Source organism: Harpia harpyja, chromosome 1 (assembly GCF_026419915.1).
Source record: "Harpia harpyja isolate bHarHar1 chromosome 1, bHarHar1 primary haplotype, whole genome shotgun sequence".
NCBI classification, from domain to species: domain Eukaryota; kingdom Metazoa; phylum Chordata; class Aves; order Accipitriformes; family Accipitridae; genus Harpia; species Harpia harpyja.
The window spans coordinates 52,225,432-52,245,187 of NC_068940.1; the positions used below are offsets into that span (position 1 = coordinate 52,225,432).

At 37.3% G+C, this 19,756-nt stretch overlaps 1 protein-coding gene across 5 annotated transcripts in view; it reads left to right on the forward strand.

The window, feature by feature from the left end:
* MYRIP (myosin VIIA and Rab interacting protein) overlaps positions 1 to 19,756 on the forward strand; it is a 234,676-nt gene that overhangs the window by 66,659 nt on the left and 148,261 nt on the right. The gene's annotated exons all lie outside the window — the stretch shown is intronic.

The following is a 19,756-nucleotide window of genomic DNA, read 5'->3' on the forward strand; positions in this document are numbered from 1 at the left end:
AGTTTTCATCTATCTCTATGGTAATTGCTCTTCCTTTTCTTATGAGTATTCCTTATGAGTACTTGAAGGAAAGAATGGAGTTCAACTTTGGTTTGAAGGTTGAGCTACAGCCTGCACTTGTATGCCTAGCACTGAGAAAGCAAGGCATAAACAGTAGTTGAGGATGTATCATAGTCTAATAACAAACAATTATATGCTAGACTCCCCATATTGAGCAAGTTTTTAAAGCCAACAGAATGTGCTTTATTTAATAACAGGTATGAATATTGTATGGGATAGTAGGCAGTTTCAAACAGTCCTTTCTGGACAAATTGGAGTGTGACACAGCTTTATGAATCAGAAAATCAAAAATTAGAGTATATTAAAAAAAATAATGATTAAACGTTAATTTCAAAACTTTGATCTTTTGACTGTTGCTCCCTAAGTGGCAAAGGTTTATGGTGGTTAACTGTAGTAGAGAGGGGCAATGGGATAACTAATGTGCAACATTTTCTGTGATTAAAGATTCTAATTCTATTCTCTCAGGTAAATATTTCAGATGTGTGTTTTTCATGGTTTTTTTGATTACCCAAGAGAATGGAATGGTAGTTAAGCAATATTAAAAAATGCATATTATGTACCTAATAGGCCAGCACTGTTGAATACACATAACTACATTTCCATAGCTTTTTTTCCCTGAGTTCAGGATGTTAATAACTTCTGAATAATAGAGTATTTTGGATATTTTCTGTTGAAGGAAGCAAAAGATCTGTTAAGGGCAAATGGATAAATCAAACTACAGTCCTGGAAGAGTCTTTGGCTTTCTTTTTTACAACTGAATTCATTCTTGTATTATATAGGACATGTACATTACCTTGTCTCTGTTTTCTCCTTTCCAGGGCTGTCAGCCCTGTTGGTAGATATTCCGGGAATATGCAAAGGGAGATCTCCCAAGCTGAGCAGATGTTACGTTAATTTAGGAAAAGAATTTAAGATTAATCACACACAAAAATTTGGACCTAGTCATATGGAAAAGACCATATGACATCACTTATGTATCTTCTTTGATGCTTACATTGACTGTATGCAAGTGTTATATCCTCCAGGCCAGCTCTCTTTCCACAGTTATTAAATGAATGGCAACATAGAGCTAAGTTTTCATTGCAGACTATGTTGTCTAAACACAACAAAAAAGCTGAGGTCTAATCATAATCTAAACTATATGAGAACGTATTTTTGAACATAATGGAAACTCCCATTCCCCCCCCCGAAGTAAAACTTTTAAAACCTGCAACATCCCAAATTCAAATTATCATGTTTGCCTTCTTAAGATAACATTTGCATGAAGTTCAACACGCTTCCAGAAATATTTAAATGGACTAATAACAGTGGTAATGTTTCATAATTTGTGGAGTATAAGGGTACTGAGTATCTAATGTACTAATGAGTATGCTAACTCCATGATCTTTTTTTCTGCTACATTGGTTAGCAAAGGTAAGCAGGTTAATATTGCATGCTGAAAAGTTCAATTATTCATGATGCAAGGGATGGAAGATTTCCATGAAAAATCAAAGCTGCTTGATGTGTAGGTGCCAGTGAATGGTATTCCATGTTGAACTGTTGAGCATTCCTCCCAGTTTATGTGTGTGTACATAATGTGCTCACAAGGATGAAAACCCTGAAGTGCTCTGTGATAAAGCAAAACACAGCAACAGTGCTTTATTTTGATTGCACAAAGCTCTACTCCTAAGCAAGTCAAAGCAGAATCAGCCTTCTGATATTAATAGAATGTGGTGGAGCAAAAAACATATAAACTACCACTAAGCATGACAAATTAAAATGTTACTGTCTTTACTATTTATGTATTAGGGAATTTTGCCACCCAGCTTTTGATGCAGAATACTTTAATTAGGTTTTCTATTTTATGATTGATTCCATCAGTGTATACGTTTGCCTTTAATGTCATTTTAGGTTCTGTCTTGCCTCTGATGTAGTTTTTAATCTCAGTGAGATGTGGCTGAGTGGGATGCCTTAGGAAAGAGATAGTCTGTGTCACTGTAGCCTTGGAGAACCTGAGGAACCCTTAATGTTTGTTCCCTTAATGGCCAAGGTGAGGTAGGAAAGTGCTCCTGTCCCCATTTGATAGATGGAGACTAAGGTTAAGAAAGGTGACGTGATTGAAGCCCAAATGTATTCAGGAAGGACTTTCTGAAGATGACTGGGTGACCTCTTCAACCCTGAAAAAATATACAACTGTTGCACAAGAGAGGGTCTCTTGTGCACAGCTGGAAGGAACAGGCATCAGAAAAGCTAGCCTAGACACCCTGTGGGAGCAGGGCTAAATATCCTTCACTGAGGCATCTCAGGCTTGACACTGTTGTAGGTATTGCCTTGAATGCTGCCCCAGTTGGGGCCTTTTTCTAATTCTTGTCCATTCTGCATCTCTAAACTGATTGCTGTCCTACTTGATACTGGAGAAAAATGTATGCCATCATAAAAGGTGATTAAATGCACTTCCACCTCCCTAAGCGGCATTCTAGTATATGAATTTAAGGGGATTGTCAGGAAAGCTTTACATTTTGTTATCAAGTCAGATAAATTTCCACACTTCTATGTCTTCATAAATGTAGCTTAAGATATTTTTTGGACTCACTGACTGTTTGATTATGTAAACAGAATCATTTTAATGGTCCTTCAAATAAGTAACAGCTACGGGTTTACTTCCGTAAGAGGTTTGTATTCCTTGCCCAGATGTTGTTGATTCTTTACTAATTTGCATGGCAGTGACAAGCTCTGTTTGTGTTTGTCAGCCCCAAATAGCCAGAGAACAAGGGTTAGAGCATATTTTTATTAAAAGAGAATGTCTTTAATAAAAGTATATTTTTTCAGAAAAAAATGATGCTTGTTTATGCTTTTGAGAGACTTAATAAAGAACACTGTAAAACTGTGTCTGGGAGATGATTAATGCAAGCCCTAAGGCTTATTTCAATACGTTAAAAGTAAAACATAGCATTTCTTGAAAATGCATTATTCTGTCTTGGTGGTGGTGGGGAGACTATCAACAAAGTAGTTGTTGGTAATAAAATGAGACTCCCATTTTTTGTTGAAGGAATTTGAAATGAAAGAAGTTTGAAGCTCACCAGAAGTGCTTTATGTAATCAAATTTGAGAGATCCTGTTTATTAGTGGATGACAACAACATCCATGTATTCAGAGTTAATGGAGCTGTATGTTTATCTCATAATGGCCATGACCGGATTTGTCACGTTAAGCGTTGTGAGGTCATTCAGCAAATGACTGCAATTTAAGAGTTGCATAAGCAATGTGTAATTTCAAAAGTAATTTTGTATACTGGAATATCTGGATATTATGAGTAATCTGTGCACTTGTGAGTGATTTGCTATAGCTTACAGTGGTTTAAAGATGATGAGAAATGTCTGCATGATCATCAAATGAGGGCATGCTAGTTTGGTGGGTTTTGGTGGGTTTGGGTTTTTTTTTCTGACACTCTTACTGTGATTATTTAATATATACTGTATTTTCAGTGGTGGTGTGGAGCCAAGACATATATGTCCTTGAGCTGGGATATGAAAAATAATATAGGGTTGTTCTAAAGCAAAAAAATCCCAACAAAAATCCCTACAATAAGTTCCAATCTCTGCTATTATTTAAGCAGTAATATCTTACCTTTTTTCTAAGACATGGTATTTATTCTGTTGTATTAAAATCAATTTTCCTTTTGTTGGGGGGTGATGTGTGTAGAAATCTATTCAGTGGAAAAAAATGCAGTTAATTATAATTACTGTTCTGTCTGTTGGCAGAACAGTTAGTGTCCACAGGGTATCACGTGTCCTCTACATACAAAGTAGAACTATATATGTTGTGTAGTCCTACTCACTCTCGCTGTGAAACAGGTGACTGCTGACTGGAGCTTGTGGTTTTCATCTCACTTCTGTTCACTGGCAGACGATATCAAAAGATGCACTTGATGTAGCTGGCCTGAAATGTTGAACATCATGAACCATGCAATTCTGAAGTAAAATATAAATTTGAGTATTTTTGTAACTTGCATTGAGGTTTTTATCACTTTAGGTTTCTGGTAAGATTTGTTTTTCCCCCAAGCTTTTCTCTGTGTTCAGGACAGCTAGGATTTTGTATGTACTGGTGTGTGCTTTGAACATACCATGCCACTGTGTGCTACAGATACACTTTGTTTCTTTCATCACTTTTGGATGAAAGCAGAAAAAGAGTATCTTGAAATCAGCCAGATTATTTTTCAGAATAAAATTTAAGTGAATCTGTGGCTTTCTAGTATATCCCTTTCCTGTTTTTCACTTCAAAAAGGTATAAATTTCATATAGGTACTTGTTTCTGGAAGCTGTAATAGAAGTAAACTCGCCTGTATTGTAAAACTAGAAAATTGAATGTTGGCAAAACCCACTAGCTGTCCTACCCTGTCCTACATATATATATATATATATATACACACACACACACGCACACACACACACATAGATGAAATACTGAGTTTCCTTTGACTCAGAAGTGAGGATAAATAAAGTGGGGAAAATAATTTCTCTGTAATCTTTCAACACTCTTGGTTTACTTTGTAACTAGAACTCAATGAAATATTTGAAGTGGGTTCCAGCCGGTTTGGATCAGAATGAAAATGCATGCAAAATTCCTGTAAATTTAAGCTACCACGTCTAATTCCTGTTCTTAATTAGTCCTTTCAGGTTCTCTAACTCCCCAGGGAAATCTTAGTTTATCCTGCTGAGTATTTGTAAAATTAATTAGGCCTTTATGGTTTGACCCTCTTTGTGGAAATTCAGTTAACTGAAGCTGTCATGAGTAATTATAGATGTAGATACGTAAGAAGCGAAGGAAAAGCATTTCATCTTTGCCACTTTATTGTTGGATGTTTTACCTCTATCAAAAGCAAAAGATACTTGTTTTTGATTTACGTTGTGTAGTTTGCTGTATGATAAAAATTCACACAGCATTAAGACTATTAAAGCAAGTTTTATTCAAGCTCTGGAGATGAGAGAATATGGGGAAGCATGAATTTCAAAGAATCAAAGACAGGCTTTCTTCATCCACCTAAACGTTAAAGCCTAACTCCATGTTGGTGAGATACAAGAAATCCTGCCAAAGTTGTGCTTTTTGTTGTGATGTCAGACCAGGATGAAAATAAGAACCCTTCTTGGGAAATTTTGGTGGAAAGTAAAAAACAGTAACCTGAACTTAGTCAGCTAGCTGAGGAAATGTCTTCTAAAATAAAGTGTAAATAGATTGCAATTTCCTATTGTAGATCTCCTCTATTTCTGATGCTATGCTATTCTGTATTTTAATTATTTTTAATAAGAATTTTCAATTCATTTTTTGCCAGAACTGTGCAAGTGGAAAGATGTCACTTCAGTCTGTGCACATCCTACCTTATTGCAAGTCTCTTTATTTTTGCATTAAATTATGATTTGTGGGGTACTTTAATTGTGCTACTTCTTTCAGAATCGCCTATGTTCTAAACACTTTAGGTGCAAATTATGCCTTTGTTTATTCATTTACTCATAAATCCCTGGTCAGGACAGAGCAAAAGATCCCTCCCCTAAAGATATTTTGAGATGTTGGATGAATGTAGTAGCGTAATGTGGATGCATCTTCATTGCTGGTTTTAATTAGTTAAGATACTACAGTCTTTCCTGAAAAATCTGGTAAGTTTGAATGAGTAGGAGCTCAAGGCTTTAAAGAGATCTTGAGCTATTATTTGTGACTATTTAAGATTGAAGGTAGCTGTGAGGACTCATCACTGTAAGATGGATACTATGTCACTGACTTAAATTGTAGTATTTCAGTGTTATCTATTTTCACCTGGCATTCATTTCTGCAGCAGATTTTAATATCTTATGGCTGGTCTTACCCACTTTGTTAACCCTAAACCACTTTCTATTTAGAGGAAAGCTTTCGCATGTACCTTCTTTTTTAAGTAGAGCATTCTGTGACCTCTTCTCTTACGCGTCTGTGTCTTGTGGTTTCAACCTGGATGAAATTGCTTCAGAATAATCCTATTTGTGTGATCTACTCAGGGAATGTTTTCATTCTGTGCTCAGAAGATGATCAAATGAGTGAGTCAGGTGCACAGTGTAAAATGGAAAGCAATATCCTTAGAGCACACAGAAACAGGACAAAGGCTAATTTCATGGTCGGTATAGTAGAATAGGAGAAGTAATGAAGTCTAGTTATAGAAAGATATGTTGGATTTCAAAATAGTTTATGTAGTTCTTCATTTTATGAAGAGTATGATGTTAATTTTTAGTAGACCATCTCATGTCCATGCCTGCCTTCCTTTGTAAAGATTAGCCTTGTTGTTAAGCTGGTGAATGTATGTATAATGTATGCTTGAGTCAAAGAGGTTAAACTGTCCTAATTCCAACCTCATTAAAATGTTTATCATGTACTACTAGCCTTTGGATGGACAGTGAGTAGACAAACAATTGTGCATTTCCTTTTCCATTGTGGACTTCAAGTGAGGTGGGGGAGAAAGAGAGGGTGGCATGTGGTAAGGTTTTTGTGTTACGGACCTGATTCTAACACTTACAGAAGGCAGGTAGTTCACCAATCAAACTTAATTCACTCTCTCATAAGATGTATCATACAAGTTGCTACTTCACACAGTTTCTTAAATATAAAGCTTGTTTTGGCTGACACTTAGTAAGGTGTGAAAGGCAGTTGCCTGAACTCCTCAGAAAAGAATCAATGATCGCTAACTGTCACATGAAAAGAAGGAAGGTCACAGTGTATTGAATTAGAAAACATGAGCATGTATGGTCTTCCCATGTCCTCTTACGTTCTTCCCATTTGAACGTTTCTGATGTACTGTGAAAGATGTGGGAGCTGCCCTTCAGTAGGTGTAGAGCTCCTATAGCTGTTAGCCTGAATGCTTATTGAACAGCAGCTCTGTAACACAGAGAAACTTCACTTAGGTGAAATAAATATACTATGCACCAAAGAATGAGTCTGAAATACTTTGAGGATATTATACTTCAAAGGTCTTGCAGGCTAACACATTGAGGCTGACATGTACTGCATAGGCTGAATAAGTAAAAAGATTCTTGGAATAAGAGAGGGGCTAAATGGCTGGTGATAGGATATGAATTAATGGGTTTAAACTGAAGCAAGGGTACACATTGGGAAGCATCCTTAAACAGAGAGTAGTGAGACCTTGCAGTGCTTTCCCACAAAGACTGCAGGATCTCCCATTTCTAAAAGTGTTTAAGAATAAGGAAATATTCACTAGGAGCTATATAGATGAAAGTGACTCTGCCTTGCAGGGAGGTATGAACTAAATGATCTCATGTAGATCCTTCCCTGACCAATTTACCATAACTCTTCATGTGTAACCTAGGATGACTGGCCACCTGACACACACATCCTCAAAAAGTAGAAATTTCTCTGTCCCAGTGTGTCATCTGAAGCACCAAGACAGACATTTCAGCTGCCTCGATCTTTGCTTCTGTTGCTGAAAGCACTTTTTAGTCACCTGTTCTTTAGTAGGACAAAAGACAGGAGGTAGGACACTGAAGATGTGTTTTGAGTAAAATCAGTCTTTTAATTAAAAAAAAAGAAAAATACAGATGAATACAAAGTGCCCAGATACTGTATGGCCATATTACTTGGGGAAAAAAACAGTACCAAATTTTGACTGTAACTATATACTTTTTATAATTAATATCCTTTTATCTGTCAGCCACAAAAGCTTAGAGTTTAGTTTAATGAAATACAAAGATCTATGAACACTTAAGGAAACATTTAGTCTGTTTTGTTTCATGATATCTTTTCATTCTTAATGCATTTGCAGCACCTAAGGTTGCAAGTAATTGCAGCTAAGGCTTCAGGTAGTAAAATGTCTTGATATTGAAAATTAGCCAGATGATGTTTTAAGGTATTCAGTACCAAACAAATGGCAATGTTTTCTCATCTAACCGCTGTGAGAAACAAAACCATGCCCTGACCTTTTCTTTAACCTGTGAAGTATAACCAGTATTTCACTGTATTCTGAAACACACTGATAAGATGTAAATCATGGTTGTGTCATGATATGTTATGACTTCATAATATCAGTGATCGTTAGGTATGGAGACTTAGTAATCTGTGGACTGGCCTTTCCTGGACAAGTTAGTCCATCTAGTCCAGGCCAAGAACTAATGATGGTTGTTGTCAACTGGTTATTTATATGAGCTTTCTGCAGTGCATACCCGCTGAGTATCTCCACTGTATCACAATACAGAGTTTTCTGAAAGTTCAGAATTGTTCTGGTATTTAAAGTATCTGCTATTTTATATTAAAAAAGAGAAATACTCCCTAATGGCCCAAATCCTCATCATGCCTGAGTATTGGTCTAAGTGAATTTAATTTCCTTAAATTGTTCTAAAGTACCCCCATTGCATATGTAAGGAATTGGGGGAGAGAAGAGTTGTGCTTTTTCTGGATCAGGAGTGATTCTTGTCTTGAGGAAACCTAGAAAAATGGACCTAATCTGGACATTTGGTTAGCCTGTACTCTGACCCTTCTTAGGATGCATGTCTAGCTGCAGCCAGAGTGGTCTTCCCATGTGCAGGTGGTTTTGTTCTTGTGTTTTTTATTTTGGTTTTGTTTTGTTGTTTTGTTTGTTTTGTTTTAAAGACAACAAAGGCATGACTTTGATTTCTGCTGTGAACTTTTTCCCCCCCTCTGGAATTTAATCAACTCGGGATTTTTAGGTGATAAGACGTATGGAGCCCTTAAGGCTTGGCATCTGAACAGCTACTGCTATTTTTATCAGTACAACAGAGCTTTCATTGTTTCTTTTCATAATAAAGATGCCAATAACAAACGAAGTTATTTTATGCACATTGTTCTTGGTGCTGTGTATGTATTCTTTCTTCCCCCACATTTTTTTGTCTTATGATGTATTTTTACATTTTTTGAGAATGTTAGAATTATGCAGTTAATCATGTTACAATATATGAGAATAAAAGTCTATAATAGATGTAAATACATCTGTTTCAGAATATGATATCTTGTTCTTTCTGATAAAATTATATTAAAGTCTCTCATAGAACATCAACCTGAATTCGGTGTTAAGGCACCTTTACCGAGTTGCTTTATTGTACTGAGCAAAAGAAGACATTACAGAAAATAGAGGAAACAATACATTAATTTTTTTTTTTGTTGTGTGAGTCAGGCTGTATATTTCACTGACTTTTAGACACAGTGTTTGCCAGGATTTTACAGTATTTCACATTTTATGCAGCTAAAGAAATACAGGGTTTATGTAGTTTATCTGTAAGAAAGAACAAAAGGATTGACCCAGAGTGTTCAAACTGAGAGACATGCAAAGCATAAGATTACTAACACTAGTTTTAATTGCAATGGATACTTTCATTATAGTGATGCTAAAGCTTTGCCTGGGATTGCATTTATCACAGAGTTCAAAGGGCTACAAGAGACAGGCTGTGTGAACTTTCTTGCTGGACACTGATACAGCATGCTCATGGGTCTTGAGTGTTTTCTGACTCTACTTTTCTAAAGGAGGACAGTCCATTTGTTTACTCTGCTGCAGCAGAGGCGATAGTTTATACATTCATGGCACACATTAAGGAAACTTGATCACACATGTAGTGATGCAAAAGTCTCTGTAGAAGTCTCAGTCCAAATAGCAAATGTCCAAATCCTGTTCTGCTTCCTTAGAGCTGAGTTGTTAAATTGATTGGTTTTTGCTGCTGAATTTGCTGAGCTTTTATCCTGCAGTGGTCAGTGATGCATATATTAAGTGGCATATGTGAATGTATAGCCATAGCTTTTCTGTCTCATTGGACATGAAATCAAAACAAGGTGGAGCAGGAAAATTGCATCTTCACTGCGATCACATCAGCTCAGGTAGTGCCCGATGTTAGAGCTAATTCAGGTATCCCTGTTTGCAGAGTGGCAGAAACTGCATGGAATTTAGTGTTAGTGCACCAAAGTGTTTATTTGCATTGCTTTGTGGGGAGGTCTGTGCTGCCCTGCGTGCATGGATGCTACTGTCTACCCTGTTAAAGTCAGCTTGAACTCCTCTCCATGTAGTGTTGTTGAATGCGAAGCATGTGCAGCCTCCACCTGTCAACATGCTCAGTTCTTGTGTGCCCCAGTGTGCTTGAGAGAGGCTAGATAATAGCAGGCAAGGGGAGTGCTGTCATGGCAAGGCATAATTTAAGGTAGGGCAGTCCTTGTGGACACCTGAGGTGAAGCCAGGCTTCAGCCAGCAATGTTTTCACTGCTGGGAAAGGGGAAAAGTCGTAACTTCCTTGGAATGGACACATTCCCACATGCTGTCCTATCTAATTAAGGACAAAGATGTTGTTATACCAGGTATTTAATATACATTCATCTTCATAGAAAAAGTTTTTATATTTATTGAATAGGTCTGTACTTACGAAAAATGACAGTCTTAAACTTGCAGCTTCTGTTTTTGAAAGTTTTGGCAGCAGTGTGCTGCTGCCAGTAACTGCACTTACCCATCCGGCTAGCTTCCCTTGCAAAGGGTAAGAAGGTGTCGCTGCTTTTTCCTGAGTTAGGTTGTGTTGTTTTAGTTTTATGCATCCTTCTGAGCTGTGCTGCTATTAGACTACGCTCTTACTGAGTGTGCGCCCCACTGTTACTCAGCCAAAGCTGGTAGTGCCATCTACTTGATACAGTGACAGATCCTAAATTTAGGAGCTAAAGCAGACTCTAGTAAGAGTGACAGAGAAAGATTGCTAGGATAAGGATCGTGGCATATTCATTGCAGGTTTGTGTTCTGGGCTGTAAGCCTTTCGTTTGATGGCTTCAAATTTGGCAGATGACATTTCTAGAAGCAGTGAACATCAGGCTGAACTAGATTGACTCATGATCCAACTTGAGGCTTTAGGGGAAGATGGCCGGACTGTTTAACAGAGAAGCCCTATGCAGCTACTGTGACTTCCGCTCTGCACAACTCTCTCCTGTAACGTCATTACTTCAGTGTCACCCGGTGAAAGCAAATTAAGATGGTTTATTCTCAAATTCCCAGCACAACTCTTCCCTTTAGTACGTGCATTATGATCAGTTGATGTGACTCTTCATGCCAATTGGCTTTCATGTGAGCAAAAGTTACTCTCAGCAAAGTTAACTTCAGTGTAATTTATTTGAATCATCCTAGTCTTATGTTATTTTTTTTAAAAAACCTCAAGAACCAAACAGAAAAACCCACAAAAACTGCCAAATATTTTTCTTTTCTGCGTGAAGGGTATTTTTTTTCCATTTTAAGTTACAATAATTTCGAACAGCTGGTAGTAGTTACAAATCTAGTGGTATCATCTCACCCTTGGGTGATAGCTGGTGATGAATGCTGCTGGGACACTGCAACAGAGCAGTCTCATGATGTTTCCCAAATGGCTGGCCAGACAAGTTGTGCTCTGCTTTTTTCACAAGCGGGTTAGTAGCTCTGTTTTTTCAAAGGTGCTTAAAGCCAGCTGATGAGAGTAGGAGTTACAGGTGGTCTATACTTGTTTAATTTGGACCATAGGAAATCTGACTGTCCTATAGAGCATATAAGTAGTATGTGGGCTAATTTTATATATGTTAAGTTACTGGTTACTTAAAATAGGAAACTTTGTTTTTAAAACATTAAGTTAAATAAACGTATTTTTCCCTACTTAGAGATCCTTTGAAGAGTCTTGTGAGTTACAAACCATAGTTTTGGGCACAGTCTCAAAGACTGCAAGTTCTGTTTTTCTGAGTACCACATTACTGTAGTATTTGAGTATTTTTCTGATACTTGAAGGGGAGTACAGTCTTCCCTTCTCCATTTATAATTGATTTGTTTATATGGAGAGTTTCACTCAGAAAAGCTGAGTGAAAGTCTGACCTATGCATCAAAACAGCTAAGCTACTGTGAGACTGTAGGAACTGATCAAGTGAATTTTGCCCCTTGATTTGGTAGGGGTTGGCACAGCATTGTTCCTCATGTCACGCAGAAGATCTGAGCTCAAGCTGGCTATCTTTTCCTGTTTCTAGATACACTCCTTCTTGTACTCAAGAAGCTTGCATGTTCAAAATTCAGAAAAAATCCATAACAGATTGCGTCAAGCTTTGATTTGGCCTACGTTAGTGCTTTAGTGTTTTTCAGTCAGATGTGTTTTTCTCACTGGGAGACAGACGCTGGCAGTGAGAGGCAGCTATTCTTGCAAGACATCATGAAACCAGGACCTGCTGGGGAGCGTCTTTCCCTTCTCTTCTAGGGCTTTGTGTCAGGAGCTGAGCGGGAGGGTCTGCATCTCAGTGGGCTTCTTATGCTTTTTCTGACTGGGACGGGCACTTTCAGCTGCCTAAAGGAGATTTCATGACTCGTTCTTTTCTTCTTTTTGCTTTGATATTAAGGTTTTTCTGACATAGCCCTTCATTACAAAGGGGCAGATGGAAAGGAGTTGTAAGAGATCTGTTGTACTTGTTGCAGCCTGGAAATGAAGATTTGGGAAATGCTTTCCTTGCTTCTGGGACAGTAGGTGGAGCTGTTTGTTACACACTTGAAACCTGCTCCTTTAAAAACGAAAAATGAAAAATGTGGATGAGAAGCAGTTTTGATTTGCACTGATGGAATGCCATGTCATAGCATCCCTAAGATGGTAATTCCTTAAAGACCTATCAGTTTAGAAAGAAGATGTGAGTAAACTGGTTTTGTAAAAATACTACAACTTCTTGGATGCTGCTTTATCTGTCCAGTGTTTATTGTGGCATTCGTGTAATTCTGCATACCGATCAAATGGAGCCGTTCTGTCCTGTTGTGCTGTATGTGACTCTTCTGGTTTTCTGCCGCCTTTTTGTAAGATTACACAGGCATTTGCAATTAAAACATCTCTATTTCTAATATGATTCATTTTATTATCATTGGAGAGTTTTATACTGGTTATGTCACAGTAGTAGGGTTGTTAATTTACCTTTTTTGTTTGCTTTACCATTATAAATGAATTTTAAACAGTCCTTTTGAGGAAGATGCGGAAACCAACATTCTTCTCAGTACCTCTGTTTTGCAAAAGTGAGGGAAGCTGATATTTCCTGTGCAGAACAAATACAGATCCAAGTAACAACAAAACTACCTTTTGGCTGGCTTGCCAAGTGTTCCTTGGCATACAGGGGCTCAGTTTGATTGACATGAGATGGAGGAGCTTAGGCTCAGGAAGGATGGACCTGTTTGTATTTTAACCTTGCTTTGCAGTTCTTTGTCTGAATGAAGATCAGGTAGATCCAAGGAGATAATCCTGGTACAGAGGGTGGTCTGAGAGTTTTCTCTGAGAACTTGCATCATTTGTAAAGGCCCCCGGCTGTTTCCCTGTTTGATGAGCTGCTGTGTGCACTGCTGCCATGTTAGGGTTTTTCTAGGAGAGCTTTCTCAATCCCTTCTGATGGTGAAATCTCCTATAGCATTACAGTAAATCTGTCCAAAATGTAACAGATTGGCTTAATGGAAACTGATATTGTAACTGAATTTACATTTGATACTTTGACAATTAAATTAAACATTACATTGCCTGCTTGCAAGCTCAAAAAGCAGAGTAAACATTACTGAATTAAGTCATAGATTACTTACTAGTAATATATATTTCTGCTGTTTTCTTTTGCTAATGAAAGCCAATAAAATAGTAATTGCAGTATCTTTTGTCAATCTGTGCTTAATGATAACCTTTGATATATATCAACTTCTTTCATATAACAGCCTTCTTTCCAGTGTTGGCAGGTGAGAAAATTCATAAAGTTAGCATATAATTTAATTTTCTGCAGCAGGTAATGTAGCAGAACATTACAGTACACAATCAAGAACACAAGCAAGGGTATGCAATCAAGAGCACAAGCATTTTCTTCGTGTCATACAGGACCTCAGTTAATAAGGTTTATTGGTGAAATAATCAGGTTTACAGGAGGAAATAACAAACAATAAACAGTAGTACGTCATTTGCAGAACCCCTGGGCTCCTGCTTAATTAATTGTATACTCAGTAAAACTATTCTTGGAAACCAGAGGGATCTGCTTTTACAGTATTGCATAACTACAGGCTGAAGTCAGGAATCTGACTTCAAAAAATATAGCAGCAGCAGCTCAGCATCTCATTTTAAACAATCTGAAATTGCCTAATGACTTTTAAAGTGAATTACTCAGTAATGAAAAAATAGCAGTGCATCGTTCATTATTGCTATTATTCATCTTATCATCAGCTCTGGAAGACTTCAGGATGTTGCATGAATACAGGGTCATATTTTGTTCCACTCATTTGAAAGTTCCTGTGTAGGTGTTGTGCCCTTCTGTAAGTCAGTGATAGTAGATTACTTATTTCTGAAATACTTTTGGCATTTTATTGGAATGTGATTATTTTCATATAAGAAGAATTTCCTGCAGGCATATCCCCTTTGATTTTGAAAATCTGAGCAAAACATTTGACCACAGCTTCAGTAGTTTATACTTTTGTGAGGAAAACAAATTGAGCTGCTTTATGGAGAAAGCTTTGGAAAATGTGGTTAGAACCAAGCCAATTTGGTCATGTTCGCCGAATTTGCAGAAAAGCTGAAATGATGCTTTGGAGGTGTAAACTATCCCATTTGTATCAATTCAGATGGCAATAAGGATGCTGTTAGCATTAACTGGTTTTTTGGTCATCGAAATGTGCAGGGAAGGAGAGGAAGTAGCCCATTACTAGGATTTGAAATGGAAGTGATGTTTCCTTGGGGAATGCCTAGCAGTTCAATTTTGATCACTCCTTTTGGTTTTCTGTAACATGGATGACTGAACTTGCCAGTGAATTAGGACAGCTAAAGCACTCCTTAAAGATGGGGGAGTGTAATTAATAAAAACAGAATTTTGTGTAAAGATACCAGGAAGAGGAGGCTTTCTGGAGAGTCTTTGAGTGAGTGTGCTATCTAAAGAGGAGGATGGAAAAGGAGCATTCCAGGAAGATAAAGTCAGTTAATGACTGCAAAACAATTTTTTTGCATTGGCTTTTTTTTGGGGGGGGGGGGGGGGCGGTAAGGGTTTAGGGGAGTTTTCACATCAGTCTGTTGCTGTGTGAAGCCCTGCCTTAATTGGAAGTGTCAAGAGTAAGTTTTAGACTAAATCAGTAAAAAGAAGAGAAATTAGTCTCCAGGACCAGATGGCAATTGCTCACAGGTTCCACAGGAACTCAAAAATGAAATCGTTGAACTGTGATATGAAAACTGTCTCCTAAATTGTTCTTGGTACCAGGAAAATGGACGGATTTGATGTGTGATGCTGGTTTCTAAAAGGGGATGCAGGAACGGGGAAACTGCACACCAGGAAGGCTGACTTCTGTACTGAATGAATGACAAAGTTGATAAATAAAAGTCATACTCACATGAGGAATATTGGGGAAGAATCTACATGATTTTGGAGAGCAAAGTCATTCCTTGCAAATTGAGCAGAGGGCCTTGAAGGAGCCAAGAAACGTGTGAATTAGGGTGCTATACAAATGTGAGATATTTGTTTTCTTTAGCACAATAGTGAACTTTGCTTGTGCTTTTTTCTTTTTTTTTTCAGTTGTAGTCCCAGTAGAGTACACTGCAGCTGGATGGCCTTTTGGAAATGCTTTTTTTTTTTTTGTCCCTTAATGTTGGGAAGTAACATTTCCAGCAAGGCTATTACTAATTTTTTTTTCATCAAGGCTGAGCTTGAGACGGTTCAAATTTAGGTGCTGCCCAAAGTTAGAGACTTCCATTTTTTTGAATGGTCTTTACTCCTGGTAGAAAAGCTAAGTTGTGCTTGAACGATTTTGCTTCCAAAGCTATGTGCCTCCTGTCTGTATTGCTGTAGTTTAAGAGATGATTGTCCTCTCTTTCTTCTCCTTAACATTTAGAGGGAGCTTGCTCCACTGAGTATTAAAATCCCATTTTGATCCAATAATCTTGGATATCTTAATTTTAAGAAAAGCAACAAACATACCTATCAGCCTTAAGGCCCTTGTAAATGTTTTGGCAGGGAGAATGTAATCCATCATAGAAAATATGTTAATGAAAACAATATACCAATATACCTTAAGCAGAGTTACATTTTAGTATGAGCCTTTGTGTCTTAGGCTCAGCCTCACCTGAAAGATTTTGGATCCAGCTGGAGCCTTTCACTGACTCCAGCAAGGTTTTGCAGAGATGTAAAATTTTTCTTACTGTGCACCTACCTGAAAAATTGGGGGCCCAGTTTGTGATTCATGTTGTTACATTTGGGAAGGTAATTTCAGCCATTCCTGAAGACTATTAAAGCCTTTTTATCCTGCTGTTTTATTCAAATGTTGATAGCTGTTCTTGCTTATTAAAGGTTGATAGGGTTCGTGACTGGATCACAACTGGGAGTTTATATAAGTAGATAATTATTTAATTAGGGCTACACAGTTGCAAAATGAAGCTTCAGTAGTTTAAGTTTTAAAAATAGTTTTGATGGCAACATTTTCTCCTATGGAAGCTTAAATGTGCGTGGGAAAAGTTTATCCTTAATTTTTGAGGGAGATAAAATTTTCTTAGGCACGTCTGAATAATTTGAAGAAAAGAACATATGATGAGGTTGTTCATGGTTTGGAAGATAATCTCGCCATCTTTTCCAGCAAAATATTTTGATGTGTTTTGGAATTCAGTTGATTTTCTACAGGCGGCAGTGTTTCATGTATATTTTTGTTGTTTTGAAGAGTATTTGAATGCTGCTGGTTTTTGAATGTAATAAAAAAATATTTTTAGCTATTTGTTATGTTAGCCATTAATTAATAAAATGAGAAATTATAATAGATTTGGAATCACCTTGCCTTACATTTAAATTAAAGTGTGTTTTCAAATTTGTAATGCCATTATCTCTAGCAACAAAGAATAAATTAAAAGGCATCCATTATGTATATCGCATAAAGCACTTTTCACTTGTAGGTGTGATGGTATCCTATAAAGGAGTTGGGTAAATGTTGTCGTCTCCATTTAGCAAATGAAGAAAGAACAAAACCAGTGCTCTGGAGGATTGTATTATTAAGGAAATGCAGAATTGTGTTTGTTTAGAATATTTAAAAAAACAGTAGGCATAACATTTATGGTTTATATCAAACTCCAGGTGCCAGAATAAGTTTCTAGTCTTGACCCATTTTGTTATTTGCTCTGCCTAACTCCATAAGATTAATTTCTTTGATGTGCAAAAGCTTCTGAAAAAAATCCCATAAAAAAAGATGAAGAAAAGGTCATGATGTTATCAGGAGGTTAGAAATAAAGACTTGTGAAAGATTAGAAACTGCAGCTGAAATTAAGGAATAGGAACAAACGGTGAACTTTAAGCTTTGGCTAGAGGCATGTGGGACTTCATGTTAAAGGACTTCTTTAGCTTATTAAACGGTGATTTGCAAATGAATGGCAAGATGTTCAGAAGCAACAGAAGGATTTAGATTAGGTGAAGTCAAAGGTGTCTGCAAAGATGTAGGTAAAGGTTTTATTTCAAGCTCTGACTGGACTGGGATTTTTTTTTTCTTTTTTCTCATTTTTCTTCTTCTTGCCCCCTTGACAAATGCTGGGCAATGCCACCTGGATAGAGGAACCTAGACAGGTGTGCTGTACCGAGTTTGAAAACTTGTGGGGAATAGTCGGGTAGGAAAATGCCTCAGCAAAAACTGTACCCATGCAAAGTAAGTACTGGAGCATACAAGAATTATGATGGAAGGTAACACTGATGGTCTTGTAATTCTACTGTGCAAATTGAAGGTGTCTTCTTGCCTAAAATAGTCATTGCTTCTGATCAGGAAAGGAGTTAATAGATAATTATGAGAGCTTTCATTAGCAGCTTTCTTGTTAAAATGAATGTGAAAGAGTTTGCCTTACAGAAGAGACAAGAGAGGAAGGGCATAAAGAAAGTACAGAAGATATTATACGGTATAGAATTAAGTGCTCTTGCAGTTCCTTTTGATAACAAATGTACCATCATCAAATTTACACTAAATAAATCCAATTATTTTTGCACAGTTAGGCTAGGGAATTCATTTTCCAAATAATACTGAGGTTCAGATTTAACAGGATTTTCAAACAAACAGACAAGCAACAAAATTCCGCGTTAGAACTCCTCAATACAATAGCAACTTTCACTCTTTGAAGAATAAGACTGTTTCTACAGACAGGAGCAGGGAGGGAAGTTACAAATAAACTTACTGTGTTCTAGTAGCTCCTGCCTGTCTGGTCAGACATCTAACCCAATCGTTACATGGACCATAGTCCATTTTTGAATTTACTTTCCAAGCCTGAAGTCCATCACTTCACAACTGTTAGTCATTAAACTGAAATATGGAGGGGGAAAAAAAAGAGAAAGGGAAAAAAAAAAAAAAAAAAAAAAGGAAGCAATACAAAGAATAGGCAAGGGAGGTACCCTGATCAGAGTGAGGGAGAATGAAGGTATGTGTAAGCTTCAAAGTCTGTTACAGGCAGCCCAGCATGCAGCCTTGACAAACTATTGTAATGCTGATAGCAGGTTTTGATTCTGTGCGTTTCAAAAGAAAAAGATGGGTGAAATTTAGTTCTGAGATTGGGTTTTTAAGTGAAGGCTGAATGAAGAAGCTGTTGAGGTAAATTGCTAGCTGTTGTTTAAGCAGTTCACTAAGTTAGAAAAATTCAGTTTTTAGAAGTTTAAAAGTCTCCCAAGCTCAATACATGTAAAAATCCTAATTCTGAGAGCCATTTAGACAACCAGAGGAAGGGATAAAATGATAACATTACTGAATAAAAGCAGCAAGAGCGCAATGTACGGTAAGTAGTCTATACATCACCTGCTTTAGACAAATGGATTTGGGCTGGCATGGAAAAGGTACAGTTTATCACAGAAACATATTGATAATTTTTTTTTTATATACAATAAATTGCTATGCTAGGGGATCTGACACTTGCAATATGATAATGAATTCTTTGGTCTCTGGCAGACCATTAATAATGCCAGGTGCTCTAGAGTTAATAAAAAGCAATGCACTCAATGCTCTAATACTCAGAAGACTGATGGAAAGCCTTAAGGGAGGCAGGTGATTTTTAATTAACTCAGGTTGAGATTTGGCTAGAAAATATGATTGGAAATCTAAAAAAATATTAAATTAACAATTTTGGGGAATCCAAAAGTAATTTCTGTTCTAAAACAACAAAAAAATGAAGCTAGAATTTTGCTGCTACTTAATGAAGTAAAATGGGGATAATTGTTAGAAATCAGGTTTAAAATTAATGTGGGTGAAAAATGTAACAGAGACAGTATGTGTTGAGCAGTATTTGAGTGAATAAGCGTTTTGCAATGGTGAAATTTATTTCCAGATGGCAATACTGTAGTGATACCTTATGGTTCCTTTTCTGTTAGCAACACCTGGAAATGTGAAATGAAATGGGAATTGTTGCTGCGTAGTTTGGCCTAATGTAAGATGAGGTAAATGTTACTGGGCACACATCTCCAAAGTGATGTTGATGCTCTCCGAAATGTATCAGTTGCCATGACTTCCTTTCTGGATGCACCAGCACAAAGCACCACACAAGAACAGTTGTGTGTGTAGTCGTTGCTTGCATCCATTATGGGATGGATTGCTGCAGTAGCAGAAGGTAGAAAAACAGGGCGGGGAAACAGAGGGAAGAGGAGTAATAGCAAGTAGCCATAATATGGAGAAATAACAGTTAAAGCAGCTTCTCCCTTCAACTCCCACTTGCTCGTGTGCCTTTGGGAAGGCACAGCATCCCCTTGATCTCTCGGGAGAATATTTTTGAGAC